Genomic DNA, 16,963 nt, shown 5'->3' on the forward strand with positions numbered 1-16,963 from the left:
ATCAGGTTAATTAGCATATTTTGGTTCCTCTGAAAGCCACACCTACTCGGTATTCTCCAGACCATTTTGAGTCAGCCAGTGCTTCGTGTATATGTATGCACACAGCAAAGTTAATGACTGTGATGTTGCTGGCTTGGCCAGTTGTTTTTTTGACTTATGTACATATACGTGCACAGTTTAACTAAAACCTGTTGGCAGGTCACATCTCCCACAGAGGGAGGTCACAAGCCCAAAAACATCAATGTGCTCGATCAAGCTAGCGGACTTTCCTCTTTGTGGGAGATTCATGGCAAATTTTATTCCAGCAAATACAGTTTTTCCTTTTCTTCATTTCAGCTCTCAGCGAGACACCATTAGATGTGAAACATCATTTCCGAGTGCCTCAAAGAAAATCAAATGAGTGAAAACCCCAAGGCAATATAGTCTACCAAAAAGGCAGGCAATGTATCCTTGTGTTTTTCAGCCCGGCCATTTCATAACGGCAAGTGGTGGAGGCTGACGCTCCTTCACGGTGGCAGAACGCAGGCTGCTTACAAAGAACCGCGGGGGCAGTTTTTGCCCTATGTGAGTGTAAGTTCATGTGCATGGAAATAGCTGAACTCTCCACTCCAGCGACTTTACCTGCTCGCCAAGTAAATTGCATTACTTCTGGAATTTATTCACTTTCTGTTCTCCATTGCACAAAATAATTTGACATTTTAACAATTTTTATTTCTGCATTGCTCTATGGATGTGATCCTTTAGAGAAGTGGCAGCTGTAATACAGTACATGAGAATAGGACTTAGATATGATGGGCCTGTATTTCGTCATGCCAAAGTAGCGCATTAGATTTTCTGCCATGAAGTACAACTCCAGATTTAGAGCAGCAGATAGAGAAGATGTGTTGTGCGTGTGCGTTCTATGTATTTAACGTGCTCGTCTTATCTCATTAGCAACACCTTTACATATCTAAAATCCAAGACGTGCATCCTATCCCAGTGTCAGATATTCATTACTGGGCATATGTACGTAGAGTTGCTATTCCATGCAAACATTTCGGAGCCCTTTTAAGAAATAAAACTACTCAGGATATTGTAGTAAAGACAGAGACACGAAGCACTCGGGAGGAAACAAAGAGAGCGGGTACTCACATCTGTCGTTTCGGTCTTCAGGGCTGGAGGATGTCTCCCTGTCGGAAATGAGGCCAGACACGGCAAAGATCTTTTTCCCCGTCTCGTCAACTTTAAGCGAGCCAGGGGAGCCCGAGGGCAGTTGAGCGCCAAACTCATACTCCTTGCCCTCTGCGTCGGAGAAGCGCAGATGCGGAGATTCTCCCTCGTGGCAGCTCTTCAACCGCTTGGCTGGCGTGAAGGCCGACTGGTAGCTCTCTCGGTCCTCGCTAGAGGCGAAAGGCCGGAAGGCGCCCACGCCACTGTGGTTCAACATGCTGATGGGGGTGCAGTCCAGGTTGGGGGGGGCAAACTGAGGGTGGAGGTGCAGCAAGGACGGTGGGAAGTCCCGGTTGGGGAAGGCTGCCGGCACCCCGCCCTGACGGTGGTACATGGAGGCGAAGGTGTACGAGCCGTTGGTGAAGGGAATGTGCACGTCTTTGTCCACTGACACCGGCACCCCGAAGGGCCTCGGCTGCTGGCAGGGGATGGAGGCATCACGACTGGCCTCTGCCGTGGAGGCCAGCACCATCAGAGCCGGAGACGCCAAGGGGTTCGGGAGGTAGGACGAATTCTCCATCTTGAAGGCTGCGCGGTGCAAGTCCATCGATGATCGCGTCCTTCAGCAGAGCGCAGATGGGAAAAAAAAAACACTTCCTCACCGGGAAGAAGGGCGGGCCACCGAGCCTTGGGGCAGCAGGCAGGATCACTGCGACAGCATTATCTTCCCAAACCTGGGGGGGAGGGGGACACAAGCAGAGAAAGCATTGAAGGAAAAAAAAACAACTTTATCCCAGCCACAAATGTACACCTCAGCAACAAGTATCCCCCTTCAAACTGCCCTCAATCTGAAAAATGAAAACCGTTCCCCAGATCCAGGCTCATCCTGCAAGAGTTTGACAAGGCTCACATATTCCATTTAAAAGTGAAAAAAAAAGAAAAAAATGAAACATCAAAGCCACTTCCAAAAAAAAATCACAACACAAAAAATAGATTCTAGACAGAAAGTCATCTGCAAGACTAATGCCTGCATTTTAATATTGTATTTCTTCCAAATCCTTCTCCGAGTACTCTGTAACAAATAATAAATAAAATGCATAATACCATGCTGCCCCGTGAAATGGAAACCCAGCTAAAAAAAAAAAAAAAGCAGCCCTGATTTATTTAGCAGATATATTGAATTATACAATTATTTAAGTAATTGCGTTGTATTAGAAAATAAAGGTCCAGTTATTCTTTTAATAGATCAATGTCTTTCCTGAATACATTTCTACTATCATTTTTCTTTTGGTTAAGAAAGTTTTGTGTTAGGTTATGTTATATTAGATTTATAGACCACTTTCCTTCAACAAATTATATTACATTACATTTTTTATTCTTTTATTAGGTGTTGATTTAAACAAGAAAGGTTTCACCAATTGTGTTTCTCTTTTCTTCAAGGTCAATTCTGTCAATTTTATTTAAAAGAGGGTGTATGAATTAAAAAAAAATACACATACACACATCTATCTATATCTTAACTGTGTATATATCCTGATATAGATATATGCAAAAGCCACATGAATATGCAAATGTGTGCATGATGGTATATAATGTATTTACAAAAAAAACCACACTGAAAAATATACATATTCACAAACTTAATATGCATATTATATATCCTTCTTATAAGTATGTATATACAGATATACATGGAGGCTGCTTTCTACTTAAAGTATAAGAGACCTGCTTCTACAGAACGAGATAAATAGAGGAATACTCAGACATGACAGAGGTTTTACCGTGGAACGAATGCCTAGTTCTCCCTTGTCACACCTTCAGAATATTTTAAAGTGCACTAGATGCGCTGTCTCTTCAGTCTCTGCCAGCATCTGTTTTTCAGGGGCAATGAAGAATGGAGCTGTAATTTTAGTTACTAATGTACTGGGTTCTCAATAGATTTGCAACCCGCCTTAGATTGCCCATTAACATATAGTTCCAAATGTTACCATTTCCAAGTGCCATAACCTTATTCATGCCTGTCAGAAGGAGGGTCGGGGGGAATGCCGGCAGACTCTAGTCCTCTCCCAGTCTACAAGGGCTTTTTAAAGCCAATTTAGTCCAAACAATTCTCCTATTTAACCTCCAACTGTCTACACACTTTGAGCGCAAACACTCAGATTTGGCGTAATCAAATTTACAAATATGGGTGATCTGCTATTCTTTGGTCTTTACGAGTTCAAACACTTCTTAAGATATACATACACATAAATGCAGATAATTAAAACTAAGCACACATCTTGCATCTGTGTACATCTACATATATCTAACCTAACAAACTGACTGACCGAAGAGGATACCTTCGGAATGTCAAAAATACAAACTCAGAATAAAATACATATATACACACAAACAATACTAAACTTCTTGGCTTTAACTGACATACGGTGCCTATACCAAATCTTTGATGGTGCTGTAATAAAAATTATTTCTATATTATTGAAAAAACTGAGTCTGACTGCACACTTGCACTGCACGAAAAGTACAAAGCACTTCTGCCATAGCCCCAGACTGGGAGAAGCCCTTCAGTTCATCTGGCCTTTAGCATACTGTCTCCATGTCTGCACGACAGAGGCTATGACATTTGCCTAATAGTCTTTGCAACACATCAGCCATTACAACTCTTACAGGCTGTGCTTATAATAGATTTTACCGATAGACACATTTGCATTTTAAAAATTTCTATAGACAAATTTTAACAAATAAGCCAAAATAACTCTTAACAGATCAGAATGGAGGATTTAGAACTGTTAAGAAAAGAAATGTACCAGTTGTGCCCCATGAGATACTTAAAAATGCTGCAACACAGTCGGGTTTATTGTATCCCTTTCACAATGTGTGCGCCACCCATTCTACACTTAGGCAGAATTAAGAGAGCAGCGATTCGCAAAATAAATTACTATCATTTCAGCAAGGTCTTCCTGCCTCCAAGAGGTTTTCAATAAAGAATATTTGGTTTGATCATGCAATGCACTTTGCAATTTGATACAGTGGAAAGCTTCTCATGGAAAAAATGGCTTTTCCTTCTGCTGCTCCACTACAAGTTTATATATTTTACTTTCTGTTTTCACAGAGGTTGTGTCCTATTCTTCTCTGCATTTTGGCTTGATTCAGAGGAACTGTGTTCTTTTGAAAAGGGTTACAACGTATCACCAGTTGCTATCAGAATCTGCACTCTCTCAAAGTGTATTTATATTTTTCAAGAATTAACAAATAAAATTCAAGATTGAGGTACCAAAATGTTTTGGAATCCTAAGAAAAATGTCATATGCACATTACATGAGATTAAGAATATAAGCACACAGACACATCTCTGTAAAAAAATGTTTGTTAAACACTTGTATTGAGATTGGTACAGATGTGCAAGCTGACTTAAAAGTGGGGTCCCCAGTACCGCAGCCTGTGGCGCCCTGCGATTATTCACTTCACAGTCCCTGCTGGAAGGAGAGGGGTGCCTGGAGCAATGCCCTCCAGCTGACTTCCTCCAGTGTCTGCCCCAGGACCCACTCTGCGCTGAAGGAAACAAAGGCTGGGAGAATGATGCAGGCAGCACCGGGATAATGCTTCCTCCCGTTCCATCCTGCACCAGGCGCTTCGGTGGCGATTATTCATCGCAAAGATGAGTGGACACACACACACACACACACACACACACACACACCCTTAATATTGCTTCCTCATTTGGCAGCCTTCCTAGCAGACATCAACGTTAAATTAACAGATTATGTATCTCGCATTAACTTCTCTTCTCCCTTCCAAATCTGAAATAACTTTCTTGTCAGGTTACAGCAGCGAGGAAACGGGGAGCTGCCAAGGACAGCCTGTTGAGGCTGGCAATCTGGAGCTGCTACAGCTAGATGATGGTTTATGCTTCCTGCTCTACTCGTATTAAATACATGAAACATATTAAAAATGGGAAAGCTGGAAAAATGTAACAAGGTATATGTTTTCTCTCTCTCCTTACCCTCAGAAAAGTACTTTAATTCTACGATGATCATTATGTAATTTAAATATAAAATAGTGAACAGAGAAAACTATAAACAAACCAAGAGGTAGCTCAATATATAATTGTAGACACATTCCGTTATATATAAACATTTGTACAATTCTCAGAATACCAGCTATCACCATCTCTGTTCCTATGCATCATGTCCTAGCGCATGAAAAAAGCAAATTCACTTTATTTGCAATTTGTTGCATTAAGTAAACTGGATGTACCATCACCTCATCCTGTAAGGAGTGCAAAATTCATCTAACCGAGAAAAAAATAGTAGCATGCTGTTAGGTTGTTTGTTTGTTTTAACATAACAAAGTTGTTTCTTAATGTGAAACTCCAATTCCTTTCCTCCCATTCTCCCCTCCTTTTCTTTCAACCCCATTAGCAGCCTATACAGTTCTAACTGTAACAGGCCAGCATCATTATGAAAATCTATAGTTAATACACTTCCAATGTCAAAGTGTCATGCGTTTAAATACAAAACCCCAAATAAGAAAACTAACTGCATCTCTTAATTAAAAAATTATGGATTGGAGGATGATCAGGCTAAATGCTGGTGCTAGGTGGACGTGAAGGCACCGCAGATACCAGGAACATGGGTGCCACATTTCGCTGTCTGTATGCTGATTATTTTTAATTTAGAACCCTGTGCAAATCCAGATTAAAATAACTCCAGCTATTGATCTGGGCAGTGAAATTGACATTAATTTTAGTTCACTTCTCACTTTGCAAAGGGATCAATAGTCAGTAATAACAGCTGACATCTCTAGTGAAAGGGGGAGAAAGACGAGCTGGGAACAGAAATCGAAAAAGCCACCATATAAATCAGCAGCTACTTTTCCATGGCAAAAGTAAATCTCAGGAGCGATGGTGGAAGAGACTTTTGGTGAATCAACTACACAAGAAAAAGAAAAGGTAGAATCAATCAAAAAAAAAAAAAGCCTAAAATGAAATATCCACCTCACAATAAAAGTTTAGATGGAGAGAGGAAAAAATGAGGATTGTAAATTTCTTTAAAACAACTGTTTGTGCTATCCAAAATTTTGGGAAGGGTGGAGGAGGTTAATAAAAATCACCAGATTGTTGATAGAAATTCCAAGGTTTGAGAGTCAAAACTGGAAAAGAAATACAAATATGGCAGAACCAGCTGCTGGCATAGGAGGTCAGAATGCCCAGCCATACAGCAACAGTTACAATGTGGCGCCTCTGTATCTTCAACAGGTTAGAAACAATGTCTCAAAATAATTCCAGAGAGTAAAAAGAATGAAGGCGATTCATGTGCCAGGGCAATGTTACATCCAACACAAACAGCAACAGAAATAATGAATTCAATACAGGGGGATGGGGGAATCGGAAAAAAATAATACTAATGCAAAATGCTAATTATTTTGCAACACATTTTAAAGCTCTTGAAAATATATTTATAAGGGTTTTAAAAAAAAAAAAATCAAAACGTACAATTAAAAAAAAAAAGATACTTCCTTAGATTACAACAGGTTGCATTTTTCTGAACCTTCAACCCAGGATAGTAAGATTCAGACATTTTAATTCTTCCCTTGCTAAAATAAACTTGAATATTTAAATAACTCCTTAAAAAGACCTAAATAAACTAAACAGAATTTGCTGCATCTGAAGTGCCACCGAACAGAAAACCAAAGAAAAGGTCAGAGGAACTTTTTAGTTTAAAAAAATTACATGAAAATAGGCCATTTACTGTGCACGAAAAAAAAAGCAAGAAGAGCAGCCGGCTGTCTGGGGCCCCTACCTTCTGAGATGGATTAAGTACTGAAGCTATACCCGGAAATTTTTTGCCAGAACGAAACAGAAAAGAAGCAAATGCACCGAAGAAAAAAAAATATAATAAAATGGATGTGGTCGATCAGTGGATTAAAAATATGAGGTGTAAAAGCAGGCCATATCGCTTGAGAACACGCAAATATTTCCACGCAAAGTGTTGTTCCAGCGTGGAAGCAGTGCGCAAAACAACGCGAAGTCGCTTTGCCCTCACTGCCACACATTAATGAGATATCAAGAAATGAAGGCAACAAGAAAATAGTAAAAGGGTTTTCGTTTTCGGAAGACTAAAATCTTTTTGCTAAAAAAAAAATAAATTCCTGCTAAAAAAAAATATAAAGTTATTTCACAATCGGTTTTTTTCTATTTTAATCTTAAATTTCGCTGGCAGAATAATCAGCCCAGAAGTAAGAAATGGAAGAATAAGAGCGAGAGATGTCCCGCAGCTGCTTCCAGGGCAAAACAAATGGGATTCAAAGAACTCCAGCACGAAAGAAAACGTAAACCCACCCCCTAAAAACGACTGGAAAAGAAAATCAGCAAGAAGAGGCAGCAGGAAAAAAAAAATCAGAGAAAGCAAAAGTGAATGAAATGCAAATGAAAGGAAAAGTTAGCGGCATCCTGCGCCCTGCTCTGAGCTGGGAACCGCTATTTCCGAGCCCGAAAACTCACCCGCAACTTTCACCCTGCCCGCCCGCCCGCTTCTTGCTTTTATTTTGGAACTGAACAAAGACGGAGAGGAGGAAGGGGGCACATCTCCTGCGAAACTTCTCTTCCAGCAGGTGTTTGTTTTCCAAGTTATGCAAAGTGCCTCAGCCTCTGCCCCCGGGTCGCTTTTCCTTCCTGCATTCGCTTAAATGCAAGGACAGAACAGCGTCAGAAACATTTACAGGCAGCGACGTAGAAACAGAGCTCACAAACAAAAAGAAAATCCGAAATTCTCCTCAAGCAGAACTGGTTTCTTCCCAAGCTCACTCAAAACCTCAGCTCTTTCCTTCCACTACAAATTCTTGCCTGGTTTTTGTTGTTGGTTTTTTTTTTTATACCACCAAGTCCCAAAAAACTAGAAAGTAAAGTTGTATTGGGGGGGGGGGGGGGAAGCTGAAGTGTAAGCCGTGGCCACTTATTGAGAGAATCCCTTAAGGTGCGGACGGCCGAGCCTGGAAGCAGATCTCAATCCGCCCAGACAGATGGCTTTTATGTATCGAGATCCGAAAGGGAAGAATTCGTTTCGGACCCTCATTCCGCACTTCCCTGCCTGCCCAGGAGAAACCGCGACCAAGCCCCGCAACCCCCTGAGAGCAGGCGGCCGAGAGAGGGGCAAAGTTTGCACGGGAACGATGCAGCCCTTCCTCTGCCGTTATAGAAAGCTTTATCCGAGGAGGGGCAGATCATTTATTCCTATCACTACTCACTGGGTTTTGCCAGAGAAACTCACCTATTTTTATTTTAGCAATAAGGATTTTCTTTTGCTTGGGTGGGGATGTCTGTGAGTTCCTGGGGTCATTCTTGCACGCGCAGATAATAGAAAAAAAAAAAAAAGGAACAGGTCAACAAAGTAAAGAAATCAAAACTTCTGATTATTTACTATTAAATTATTTTTTGCTGCACCGAATCAAGTTTTTTCTAAGGCACTGTAGATTTATTTAAAAAAAAAAACAAACAAAACGATTTCTATCTTTTTTTTTCCTGGAGACCAGTAAAGCTTCTACAGCAAAATAAAATAAAAATGCGTTTCCCTTTCTTTTACGACCGGTTTCCCCCTTCGCTTATATTTCTTGTAAAAAAAAGTTCTTAATCATAGTCGCTGGAAGTAAAATTCCTAGTGAGAGGAAGTACCCAAGGCAGAAATATTGTGAGCGAGCTGAAGAAGGCGAGAGAAAAGTAAACTGCTACTGCAAACAAGAGGACAGCCAGCCCCAGATCCTGCGGGATCTTCCCCAGCGCACGGAGCACAGCAAAAGCCTTGCTTTCTCGCACGGTTTCTGCAAACCACTTTCAGTTTCTCCGCCAGCAAACCGGTAAAAGCAGAAACTGGGTAACTTTCAAGTTTAGAGATTTTCTAGGAATCTGTAGGTAAGATCAGGAGCAGCTCCGCATCTTTTCCAGAGGTGCTCTTTAATTATCTCTACAAGCTGACTCCACAGGGAGGGGGGAAAATGTCACAGAGAAGCCAAGGCGTTTTTCTAAGACTGCTGCTCGGTTTCCCAAAGGCTTAGGTATAAAGGGTGGAAACAAACACACGCACGTGCACGGCCCCTAAAACTTGCTCGGAGAAGTTTGGCGAAGAATAAGGGACTCTGCAGCGCCTGCAGAAACCCCTGGGCGACCTCTGTTGGGTTCACTTGCACTCAGTTTGGGATGCTCCGAGGCGAGGGGCATTTAGTGCCCGGCGGAAAACCTGTTTTGTGAAGCGGTAGCCTGGCTTGCGATGCCCCGGCGCAAAGTTCCTCCTGCAGGCACGACCCCCCCCCCCCCCCCCCAGCCATGCACACCCCTGTCCGATCGGGGAGACGGTACTTACGGCGGGGAATCCTCCTCTGCTGCTGCCTGCCTGTCAGGAAAGCCGGCGCGGTGCGGTCCTGGAAGCTGCTCCTGCTTCCTTCCCTGCTCAGCTCTGCTGGGGATGGAGAGGTCACAGGCACAAGGAAAGCAGCCCGTGTGTGTGCGAGGGAGTGAAGGAGCCGTGCTCTGCTGCCTCTCAGGGCTGCCTGTAATCAGCGACTGAGCCTCCACTCTCAGGGGGGACTCCTCCGGCGGCTCGCGCGCGCACACACACACACACACACACACACACACTCGGAGCGGCGAATAGATTAGGGCACTAAGGCAGGATGGGAAATGAAGTCCGGCAACCGGGCAGTGAGAGAACACCACCATGCCCCCGGGCAGCGCAGGAAGGCAGTCAGCTCCTCCACGAAGCAGGCAGGAACAGGCACCCGGGCCCCGTCTCAAGGGACGTTTACTTGTGTTCACTTCTTCCCTAAAGTTACTGGTGATCTAGCAACATAACAGCTAGTTAAAAATTGGGCTATTTTGACTTCTAAAAAATATGAGAACACTAACCTAAATGTACCATTTTACGTACCCACATACCATTTTCCTTTCATTTAAAGCCTAGATTCAATATTTTTTTTTTCATATGGGTAAGTTGCATTGCAGAGCCAGGGAGCACTCCCTCCCTCTTCACGGATAAGAAACTCCTGCATAACGCTCTAGGGAGAGATGTTTCATATTTATTTCATGCATGCAGAGCGTGCAGTTCTTTTATGGTGCCAGTGTTTTTTTCTTATTAGTGGTTGCTGTAATTATAAGGATTTTATTTATGGAATGTTGGCAGGGGTGATGTGAACTGATGTAACCAATTTTCAGCAGTGCGCACTGCAAGCAGATAAACCTCCTGCCCCAGAGAACAAGTGCCTGGTAGGCATAACATAAGGAGAGCAACTCATTTGTGAAAAAAGTGGGGTAGGGATTTTTTTCATTTATCGCTATTCTTTTTTTTTTTTTGTGTGTGTAATTTTTCTATATTGTTTTTTTGGCTCTTCAAAGTGGATTACATTCAGGTACTGTGGGTATTTCCTTATTCCAGGGGTTCCCAACCTGTCCTGGGGATCCTACAGACAGATGGGTTTTCAGGATATACAAAATTAATGTGCATGAGATAAATTTGTATATTCTGAGCCTCCATGATATCCAAATTTTTCTCATGCATATTTATTGCAGATATCCTGAAAATCCAACTGGGTGTGGGATCCCTAGGACAGATATGGGAAGCTCTGCCTTATTGCCAGAGGATTTTCAGTATAAGGGCCTGGTTCAGTATGGCACGTCTCCCATTCTAAGTCTATGGGAAAATGACTTGATGAATCAGACCCTAAGTCTGTACCTGTGGCAACAGGAGGGTAAAGTGACTTGCCCAAGATCACAAGGAGTGACAATGGGATTTGAACGGTGGTTTCCCTGGTTCATAGCCCACTGCTCTAACCACTAGGCTACTCCTCCCCTCTAAGCATAACTAAACAACTCCAGAAAATGCCTTCTGAATGTTTACTAACGGCTGTGCAATGGGCATTCTGTGTTCTTAGTAAGTTCATATAAAAAAGTTTAAGGACATTATTATTTTGTTAATTTTATATACTATCGTTCCATGTAATGATCACTACGGTTTATAAAAGTGACATTCATAGCAATAGAGCAACAGATAAAGGGGCCGATGCAATAAATTCACATAGAAAGCAGGCGTTGAACAGTCAGCGCCAGCTCTCTTAACGCGCCCAAGGGAGGGTGCCATGCAATATTTAAATTAGGGGGGTCGCGGCCCTAGTGCCTCCTTGCTAACGAGAACCCAATCGGTTTTCCTTACTGGTGTACAACCGAGTCACAAAAACATATGCAGAGGTTTATCGGCGTCGGTTTTCGTGATTTCGCTGTCTGCCGGTAAGGAAAACCGATGCTGAGGGTTCAGGAAGCGACCGCTTGTCAGTCGAGCGCCGTTTCCTTAACACGACTGTCTATTTCCAAGATGCACTTTTTTTTTTTTTTGCATCGGGAGTGAATGCCTAATAATAGTCTCATTTGCATGCATTTGCATGTGATGAGCGCTATTAGATTCACTCCGCGTTGGAAACGCGTTGAATATGCGCTAATCCCCTTATGGCATTAGGGGATTGATTAGCGCCTATTCTACCTGCGTCCGACTGCAAGTTAACAGTGCGCTCGGCTGAGCGCACTGTATTGCATCAGCCCCAAAGAGGGGTTACAGAAGTGGTATTCATAAACAGGCATTAACATCTTTTAAATGAAATGTTCCAATATACATTAACTAAAGATCTAAGGCATAAGATGAGAAGTGCAGAAATAAAATAATATAACAAATTTCACATATCAGTCAGTATGTTGTGTTAAGATTATTACATTCGTTTGTTAAATGAATTCCTCATGCTTCAATTTGTATCTTGTCTTTCTTATTATTGTGTTCATATATTTTTACTGAATGCTTAATAGTTTTTATGTACAATCTGAACATAACTAACTTATATAGGAGGAAACATTCACTAACTATATTGTACAACAATTTATCTGTGCATCATTTTAATATCAACAGCAAACACACCAAACTTTTGGGATTTCTGCAGCTGAACTCTGGCAGAATCATGAAGTGTAAAATTACCATAGGACAAACATTTGGCCACAAAAGTTACATTCAGAAAACTAGTGAAAGGAATCTACTAACCCTGCACTTCTCAAGAAAACCTTACTTCCAATAGTTTGAAAAATAGTGATCTACAGCATAACCTGATTCTTCCAAGACTCTCTCCCATTCTGCGACTACGAGAAAGGAATCAGTGCTCAATAAAATAAATCTCACCTCCATTCCCTTCCACTCATTCACTTTCCAGTCTCACATCTCACTTATTCTAGATCCACCTCTGCATTTTCCTTCCCTTCTCCGCAAACAGGGAACGGTAGCTTTCAAACAGCCACGCGGGCGTATATGTAAGCCCGTATGCCAGCTCGTGCGAACGGACGTGGCCATTGTATAACATACACGCGCGCATTGTGCAAAATCGGCAGTTTGAGCGTGCATGTACGCACCAATTTAAATGGGCACGCAAATTCCGGCTCTACCGCATAAGTGGGGGGATTTTATTACATATGCATGCTAACGCAATTACCAGTTTCCCCAGACTGATCCCAGTTCATCCAGGTAAAGGGTAGGACTTCCTAACCCCCCCCCCTAATCAACCTACCTCCCTTTTACCTGTTTAACCCCAACCCTTCAATCCTTGCTAACTAGCCTCGGTTTTTTTTTTATTAAGTTAGTTACACGCCATCCATAGCAGAAGTAAAGACAGGCGGATAGGGACCCCGGCGCGCACTTCTGCGCATAAATAGTTACATGCTAAAATCTGGGAATGTCCAGACCCTGCTCCCTTTCCCCCAAAACATTCTGTGCACGTACCGGGAGATAAGCATGAACTCGGGCATTTTTAAAAATCCGCCCATCCCGCCAGTCCAAGAGACGCAGGTATCTCCCAGCTTTGGTGCGCAGCAATCTCTTAAAATTTACCCCACTGTGTGCATAAACCATTTCCTACAGCCACTTCCCCGAATCAATGAGCACCGTTCTCCAAAATACACAAATAAACAAACTACTGCAAGATGATAGCTTCCCTCTCAGAATGTAACATTTCAGCACTCCATTCACTTCATCGCTATTAGCATTAAAGGACATTTCATAACCTGCCATCAAAAATCTGCAACCTAGACGAAACACGCAGACTCACCAATGAATCCCCACTTATGTTATCTTTCAAGGCTCGCGCGTGCATTTTTAATAATCCTAAAGGGCATCTCCTTAGGAGAAAGCTTTAGGCATGAGAAAGGTGGGTGCTGAGTGGGGGTCTTATATGCTCTTATACCCAAGACGCTTGGGGGATACAAAGAAGGAAGAGAAAAATTCTTGGAGGTGCTCGCGCTCCGTGGCTGGAAAGTGGGATGAAAACTTAGCAGTGTCCACAGAATAACTGGGCAGACTGCATGGGTCGGATATTGTTTTTCTGACATCATTTACTATGTTACTGCCATGAACATACTGCCATATAGGATCCTTGCTACATCATGCATTTTAATCACTCTCCTTCAAATTCTCAGACAAAAAGGATCATTAGCAAAGCCCCAATGCATTTAAAGTCAAGAGATTGTGTTTTCTAATAATTGCAGAAAATGTTCCTAATCACCTCCTTGCCACATTGCCCAATAATTTTCCTGGAAGCATTTACATCTTGCAAATAAAGCAGCCTGATCTTTTCTTGTATTTTCTAATTAAATACACATATTTACTAGTTCTTCTCAGTCAACAACAGCCACAAATTCACAAATCATATCATTGTCATGTGCACATGGGGGATAAGTTTCAAAAGCATTTACACGCTTACAACTGGGTTCTACACATGTAAATTTGTGAGGCAAGTCGTGCCTCACAAATCTGGCTTCACCTTTTTTGAAGGAGTTAATAAACATGTGGATAAAGGTGAACCGGTAAGATATAGTATACTTGGATTTTCAGAAGGCGTTTGACAAAGTTTCCTCATGAGAGGCTTCTAGGAAAAGTAAAAAGTCATGGGATAGGTGGCGATGTCCTTTCGTGGATTGCAAACTGGCTAAAAGACAGGAAACAGAGAGTAGGAATTAAATGGGCAATTTTCTCAGTGGAAGGGAGTGGACAGTGGAGTGGCCTCAGGGATCTGTATTGGGACCCTTACTGTTCAATATATTTATAAATGATCTGGAAAGAAATAAGACGAGTGAGATAATCAAATTTGCAGATGACACAAAATTGTTCAGAGTAGTTAAATCACAAGCAGGATTGTGATAAATTGCAGGAGGACCTTGTGAGACTGGAAAATTGGGCATCCAAATGGCAGATGAAATTTAATGTGGATAAGTGCAAGGTGATGCATATAGGGAAAAATAACCCATGCTATAATTACACAATGTTGGGTTCCATATTAGGTGCCTACAACCCAAGAAAGAGATCTAGGTGTCACAGTGGATAACACATTGAAATAGTCGGTGCAGTGTGCTGCGGCCAGTCAAAAAGCAAACAGAATGTTGGGAATTATTAGAAAAGGAATGATGAATAAAACGGAAAATTGTCATAATGCCTCTGTATCGCTCCATGGTGAGACCGCACCTTGAATACTGTGTACAATTCTGGTCGCCGCATCTCAAAAAACATATAATTGCGATGGAGAAGGTACAGAGAAGGGCTACCAAAATGATAAGGGGAATTGAACAACTCCCCTATGAGGAAAGACTAAAGAGGTTAGGACTTTTCAGCTTGGAGAAGAGACGACTAAGGGGGGATATGATAGAGGTGTTTAAATCATGAGAGGTCTAGAACGGGTAGATGTGAATCGGTTATTTACTCTTCGGATAGTAGAAAGACTAGGGGGCACTCCATGAAGTTAGCATGGGGCACATTGTAAAAACTAATCGGAGAAAGTTCTTTTTACTCAACGCACAATTAAACTCTGGAATTTGTTGCCAGAGAATGTGGTTAGTGCAGTTAGTATAGGCTGTGTTTAAAAAAGGATTGGATAAGTTCTTGGGGGAGAAGTTCCATTACCTGCTATTAAGTTCACTTAGAGAATAGCCACTGCCATTAGCAATGGTTACATGGAATAGACTTAGTTTTTGGGTACTTGCCAGGTTCTTATGGCCTGGATTGGCCACTGTTGGAAACAGGATGCTGGGCTTGATGGACCCTTGGTCTGACCCAGTATGGCATTTTCTTATGTTCTTAAATGTAGTGTACCCGTGTAAGTTGGGCTTTTGAAAATTGCTTATAATATATGCCATGGAATTGTCCATAGGTTTTTACACATGTAAGTGCACTTTACGTACTTAATTGGCTTTTGAAAATTGCTACGATAGCAGTTGCTTTTATAAGTGTAACTCCTTTGAAAATTACCTCCATTATGTACAGCAGTTCTTGTACATTATGAAGAGCTCGCTGCATTGCTCCAGAATTCTCCAACTGCCTCTGTTTTCTCCATAATGGCCCCCTGCCCCCACCCCACTGAGTTTGTCATTGGGGTGGGGGCAGGGGGCCATTATTCCATAATTCCATAGATAATCTCCGTTGCTTCTCACTAATTCTCATGTCTTCATCTCCATATTTTCTATTAAAGCCATAGCTTGTTGCATAACCCGCTCTGTGTGAATTACGTATTCAGAAAGACAGGTAATAAAGCTAAGCAACACAATAATAAATAAATAAATAAAACTAGTTGGCTAACTTTCAAAGAGTTAAACGATGTATTTGCACATATCTGCAAGATTTCTATATGCACCTGGATTATTACCATGCATTATCCTCATGCCCATCACGTTTCGCAGGAAATTTCTGCAAGATTTCTCTCTTTGCGTAGAGGCACTGCTAGACTCCATTTTGTGTTTACAGTAAACCCTTACACACAATCAGACTTCTCAGTCTCTAATAAAAAATCTGCCGGCAGACCCAAAGCTCTTAAACTATACAAGCTTCAAATGAGCGGACACACAGTAATTCTTTCTAAATCCCAATTACTCATTGATTTTCTCCAGTTAGTTCAGTTGTAAACTAGAATCTTACTTAACCCCAAAACAATATACAGACTAGTTTGCAATTATAATCACACAAATAAAAAAAAAAACAGCATACAGGGGCCACTGTACTAAAGGACGTTAATGCTATTGCAAGCATTGTCTTAAAAACCTGCATTATCAATTGCAAGTGGTTAACACACATTAATAGCGCTGTTAATGCACACTAATAGCCTGTGGTAGTGTTAACATCAAATCTATGCTAATAAGACAATGATATACAAAAGTATGCAAAATAGCTTATTACCTATTGGCATAACAAAGAAGTACCCATGCTAAAATGCACAGAATGCATCACAGATGCACTGATGCAAGAAACATAACTACATCTTAAGAAAGTGTAATTAAACTTTTGCGTTACTGTCCACATGTATGTACACATCTGCAGTAACATATGCATCTCATTAACATCACCTGTTAATAGGCAAAATGAATACCGCATTTACGTGCGCTAATGGCTGATGTTAATGTAGTTTAGTTCATCAGCCTTAGTCTGGAGTACAGTGCATAAAACTCACCATCTCAACACAATATTGTCCAATTGTCTTCTTCTTCTGAACATATGAATCACCAAGTTTTCATTTTATTCTCTGAAAGAGAATCAATATAACCGTGTTTGTAGTTCTTCGGACTCATCAAATGTTTTGACTTTATTATTCACAGCAACTGTCTGTCAGATTGCCTAGAACAAGCTGAAGCTTTTCTTTCCTGTGGCTTTATTTAAATTCAAAATGTTCTCCATTAACAAGCGAGGCTGAATTCCAACGGTGCTGAACAGACCACTCTTTTTAAGCTCGTACAGCTTTACCTCTACTAAGCATGTGCGGAAAT

General features: G+C 41.6%; 1 pseudogene; it reads right to left on the reverse strand.

Moving 5' to 3' along the window:
- Positions 1-942: 942 nt before the first annotated feature.
- LOC115100056 overlaps positions 943-16,963 on the reverse strand; it is a 30,930-nt pseudogene continuing 14,909 nt past the window's right edge.

Source organism: Rhinatrema bivittatum, chromosome 10, assembly GCF_901001135.1.
Source record: "Rhinatrema bivittatum chromosome 10, aRhiBiv1.1, whole genome shotgun sequence".
NCBI lineage: Eukaryota > Metazoa > Chordata > Amphibia > Gymnophiona > Rhinatrematidae > Rhinatrema > Rhinatrema bivittatum.